The sequence below is a fragment of the Poecilia reticulata genome, linkage group LG8 (genome assembly GCF_000633615.1).
Source record: "Poecilia reticulata strain Guanapo linkage group LG8, Guppy_female_1.0+MT, whole genome shotgun sequence".
NCBI classification, from domain to species: Eukaryota; Metazoa; Chordata; class Actinopteri; order Cyprinodontiformes; family Poeciliidae; genus Poecilia; species Poecilia reticulata.
This window is the reverse complement of record NC_024338.1, coordinates 1,520,554-1,526,641: the sequence shown is the minus strand read 5'-3', so window position 1 is coordinate 1,526,641 and position 6,088 is coordinate 1,520,554.

Here is a 6,088-nt window from a genome sequence, read left to right as displayed (position 1 = left end):
AAGTAAATGAATTAAAGAGGAAATGACAATCTAAAGAAGTGGGAAAATACAAGTGAATATAAATAGATAACTAGTGAACAAAATTGGAAGTAAACAATGTGGAATCATAATTACTTAATTCCACATTAATTTCCAAATTTATTAATTTATTCATTTATTTCATTGTCCATCCATCCGTCCATCTTCTACTTATCTGGAGTTGGGTCTCAGGGGCAACAGCTTAAACAGGGAAGCCCAAACTTACTTCTCCCTAGCAAAAAAATGGTAAGCTAGCTTCCAATTCATTTGGATTTAATCRTCACAGAATGTAAATATTAGTTTTACACTGCTGAAATGTTGTGAAGGATCCAACTTTTTTCATTAACAATACAAAATGTGTGTTTTCTACAACTAAATACAATATTATTTACAATTTTACATTTTAAAATTTACAATAATTTTCTGTTCYAYGTTATACAACATCATACTGGTAAATGAACAAAATATAATTGTGTTTTTCTTTACAAAATTTTTCTGTCATGATTTCACAGATTTTTACTGTTGATTTTACGGACTTTTTTTACAGTGTAGTCTTTCTCGACGCCAGCTTAAACAGAGTTTACTTCAGTTCTGGACAGGGTAAATCCCAGCAGATTTAGGAAACTCAATTCCCCTGTTAGACGGAGAGCTGGTAGCACATCTCCCTCCTCTGAGAAGGGGAAGTAGAGAGAGAGAAAAGGGGTGGGGGGAGGGCTGCACAACAACAATATATAAGTTTTAAAATTGTTGTCATCAAAATGATGTATTGTTACCAAAAAAAAGTGAAATCAACTGATTTTATGAAAAGTCACAGAACATTTACATGTGTATGGCTCTTTGTGAGTTGCTTTTACCATCAAACTCAGAGGTTTACTTCACATCATTCTCCCAGGATGCACTGTGTTCCAGCCTGCAGTTCTTTTACAGTTCTTTACATCACAGTCTGTTTTATTGGCACCATCAGACATTAAAGTCTGCTGAACACATGCTTGCTGCCCATCAGCAGTCTACATCTCCATAAAAGGCGACTCCTCATGAAAATTGAGTGACCATACCATCGCAGTGAGGGAGAGCCAAAGCAGATAGAGAAGCCATAACAGTCACAATTTTATTCTGAGCTCCATAAAACTGGGTACACCACCATATCCCACCCAATCTCATTTGACCTTGAGACTAAGCCAAAATGCAGCTCCCTTTCTTTGCTTTTACTCTGTGTTGCCATTTCTGCATGATACTCCAGGCTTTCTTCTAAACAGAAAAGACTTGGATTATGTAGATACTATTAGATATAATCTTGTGACTATACACAAGATATAGTCACAAGATTATTTGAATCATTTTTGGTTAACTGACCATGAGCAAAACACCACCTTGTTCATTGCAGGAATACATATTTTAACGAATTGGCACTAGGTCAGTTGGAGGACTCAAACACAGGAGCAGAGAAGCGGCAGGCTGGGTGTACAATATAAAAAAATTAATAAAAAGTTAAACTTCCAAAACCAAAAATATCAAAGCTACAAACAAATATCGCAAATTGAGGTGATGCAGGCAAAACCCAGGGCCACATGCAAACTGGAAAAGTCTTTGAGGAAATCAGAAAAACCCATTAATGTAATTTCAAACTTAAGTACTCAGTATTTACAGATAGAGATGTCTGAGATATATTATTGCTGAATAATAATATTCTAACTTCTATGTAGTATAATATAAAGGTATTTTGTGAGCAACCATGAGACTATAACACACACAGTGTATTTGTTATGGAGCCTCCTTGACCTACTTAAATGCAGTTTGATATAATGAACACTAGATGGTGAAGAAGGGCAAATCAAGAAATGCTTCCTTCTAACCCATCATAATTTGGAGTTCACAGCCTAAAGATTGAACATACTGTATGGTGCCTTGTTTTACAGCAGTCTTCAGTTTCACTCAGATTTATGATAGAGTAGTCCATCTGGTTTTTAATTTACGAGGGGGTACCCAAAAGTTTCCAGAATGACGCTGCTGCACGCGCAGTTTTCGTAGWACACGATTCTGCCTCTAGKTATTTGTTCAACCACGCCTTCTCAATCAGTGTGCCAAGCGGCGTTGATGTGGAAGGTTTCGTCTACCCGCAGTGAATTTTCTTGTAAGAGCTGTTTTGTCCAGCCGTCGTTTTTCTTCATGGAGAAGTTCTATGAGCAGCGCGGCTGAAGCTTTGCTTCCTTCTCGGAAAAAAAGCATCGGAAACTGTTTAAATGTTGAAGACCGCTTACAAGGATGACGCTATGTGTCAAGCTCAAGTTTACTCGTGGTTCACCCGCTTTAAAAAAAAGCCGCTTTTTTCCGGCTTTTTTCCGGCTTCACAGCGCGGCTGTGAAGTTTTGCTTCCTGCTCCGGAAGGGTCGTTCTGGAAACTTTTGGGTAATTACATTAAACCTAATGATGGAGCTCTACAGGGGTTGATTTTGAACTGAGGCGATTATAAAAGACCCCTTCCACCCTCACCACAGTTTGTTCTCCCTGCTGCCTTCTGGGAAAAGTTTCAGCAGCTTCAAATGCAGAACCACCAGATTCCACAACAGCTTCATCCCTCCATGCCACAAGGCTACAAAACTCCCATTATTTTATTTCATTGTATATATTTGTACTTATACAAATATATAAATACTTTTATTGGTTATGTATTTTATTATTATTTTAGCCTTGAAATAAAATATCTTTCAATTTGAACATTTTTAAATGTATAGTTGAATGACAATAAACTGTCTATGTCTATCTTTGAGTTTTTGTCTAATACCATTGAGACAAATAAGTAAATCAAAGTGGGCTTAGAAGTTCTCCTATCAGTTTATGACATGTGGTGTTTCATTGTGTTTTCTAATAAACCCTTTGAAACTACTTACGTTGCTTGGCTGTGTTTGGGTTCTGGCGCTATAATAAATGTTATAATAAATGTTAGTTTCTCTGCTGGGGCATTCGTCCTTTAATCCTTGAAATGTTCTTGATTTGATAGAGGTCGACTTTGTAAGTGTCTTTATCTCTGAAGGTTCAGGTCTGGGTACATCTCTACACACAGGTTTCAGGCCTGATCAGTAGTTTCTATCAGAACTGAAGCCGTGTGTCTCTTGATAACTCCCATTTAGGACCAAAGATAATTTCAGTTTTGTTTCTGTTTACCTGAAGAAAGTTATTCCACATCCACACTGATTTGTTACAAGAATTTGTTCAGTGCATGTATACTCTCATAGTCATTTAGTAACATTGCAATGTAGAGCTCTGTGTCATCTGTCATCTGAATAAATATGCTAAACTTGTTAGTAGCTATTTTTTGTGTTATGTAAATACCAAGATTGGTTCCAGGAATTAACATTGGGGTACCCTGTATCTATCTGCTCTGGTGAGAAATGGCCTTGACACAAAGTCCCTGTTCTTTAGATTAAGGCTGTAAAAGTATAGTTTGAGTCAGCTCTCCAGTCACTTTAATCTTATGGTCAACATTGTCAAATGCTGCACTGAGGCTCAACAGTACCAGCACTATTGTAATGATTCAAACTATATAGAGAAGCAGATACAAGCTAATTGTTGCCACAGTTTCCATTATTATTTTATTTAATTCTATTATGCACAATTGAAATGGTCACAGTGATGTAACACACATTCTCACATGGGTTTTTCCAATTCAGAGCCTCCAGAGCAGGGGCCAAACAGCCAGCTATCCACAAACCCCAGCTTGGAGAATATTTGCTGTGTTTTATGGTTCTTCAGGTTTAGGTATCAAACCATAAATATGTTTGTAGAATTTAGTCATTCAGTCCTTTTTCAGAAACTGATATATTTGAAAAACACTCAGTTTGGTGTTTTGTTGGGTCATGTTGGATGCTGTTATATTATGAACTGTGAGTGATATGTTACTGTCCCTTTAAGGGTTACAGTTGTGTTCTACAGAAGCTGTGATGAATGTGGCATTGCTGGAAGCTTAGTCAAGGTTATTTCAATAAAGCTACACAGTATGGTTTCTGAGTCCTACACAAACACTACACTAACCTTTTGAGGTTTGGACTTGCAGTGCAGTCTGCTGGGTTATTTTGTCTTTTAAAACTATGCTCTCAGTTCATTTGTTCATTCGAATTTGTTAAAAATTTATTTCAGATTCATGAACAAATAACATTTTTATTTTGTTCATTCAGTTACTGAAGGTTCTTTCAGTTTTACTTTTTTGTTATATTTTACAAGATCTGGTTTGTACTCTGGTCATACATAAGAGGCTGAAATAGAAAAAGAATTGTCCCCCCTCAAAGAAAAGGTGACTTTTCTGGTCACGGGCTAAGATTAAGTTTCAGAAAACCTCCTACAAAGATAATGTTTTATTCTGAAATCATCAGAATAAAAGATTTTCTGTTTCATTTTATTTAATGCTTATTTTAAGCTCCCTAACATGAGAGTCTAGGAGCCATTTGTGCAGATGCTTGAATGTTGTTCTTAAATAATAAATCCTAAAGTGTTTTTTCTAGTTTAATACAAGCGATGCAAAACTTTAAATTGAATAAGACAATGTGAGTGGAGGCCGTCTTTCTATGGTCACTTGGTTTTTATCAAAGAATAGCAGACCTGTTTTGAATTATCTTATAAATCTCTGAGACATTACCCTTCATCTCTGATATTAGTCTAAATGGTACTTAAAATGTTTTCCTTTGGTGTATTAGTAAAGGAGTCATTTGTTTTGGCAAAACTAGTTGGAGGAATGACAAAAATAATTAGTCCTGGTGAATTTATTTTTCTGCTGGAAATTTCAAATGATGTGAAGGTGTCATCTATGAATAGATTATTAATAGACCAAGACACAATTATGCCACACCTGAAATGCTGTGTTGATTTAGGAGGGAAAAAAGACATGATTGTGTGGCATATTAACGTGTTTTTATATTTATTCACAAATACAAACCCAATTTCATCTTCTTATGTTTTCATCACTAGTGGTATCATTTTTTGTTTTATTTTGAAAAGTTCCCATCATTTTTTCCAAAACATTTTTAAATACTTTATATATGCACTGGCATGCACTCATGCCAGTGTGTATCTGGTGAATCAGAATGCTTCTTTCCGAGGGCCTTTTGCACCTCTCAAGTCCTTGTAAAGCAGACAGAGGCCAGACTGCTAAGTATTTACAAGCTGTCTGTCAAAAAAAAGCAGACCACAAAGCAAACAGAGGAGGAGTGGGATGGGTGGAGAAAGAGGTAGTAAAACCTGGGGGGGAAGTGTGTGTGTAGGTGTGTATATGCATGTGTGTGCGTGTTAGTAAGGGAGAGAGTCTTTGGACATGAACTTGAGACAGAAAATGAGACCCTGTCCTGCATTCCTTCTCCTAAACGTAAAGTGCGCCGTGGGGAGATGTGCATGTGTGTATGTGTGTCACTGGGTGTGTTCTCAAGTGCACTCCTGCTATCACACCAAATGTCATAGAATAGAATAGAATAGAATAGAATAGAATAGAATAGAATAGAATAGAATAGAATAGAATAGAATAGAATAGATTTTTTGCTCTTAGAACAAAAAATTTTATTTTTTGTTAAAAATATATTAGTTTTTTCTAAATGTCTTAAACTTTATTTTGTAAAGTTTAACAAATTATTTCTATGGTTTTGAAGTAGTAAAGCTGAATAAGAAAGAATATTGTTCTATTTCAGATATTTTAAAAATGTGATTATTTAATCACAAACATTTTTTTACAGGTGCCCCAAAATTATTAGCCATAATAATATTATCTTTATTTTCATGTCCAGTATTTGAAGAAATTATCTTTCATTATATTTTTTCTTTAATTAAATATGAAAATTTCCCTGAATCAGTTTGCAAAATTTGAATTCTTTATTGTGGCTGATAACATTCATACTTTTTTTTAACACTGGCATGAATATGAATCATCAAAATGATGCAGTAGAAGGGGATTGAAATACAAACTTGCCAATAAAACATTTACTTTAGTTAAAAACCCCTGCATGCTGCAATCCTTTAAGTGCATCATGTTTTGTTCTCCTTTGTGCTCCAGCATTTAATTCAGTGGAGAACACATTGCATATGTATATAT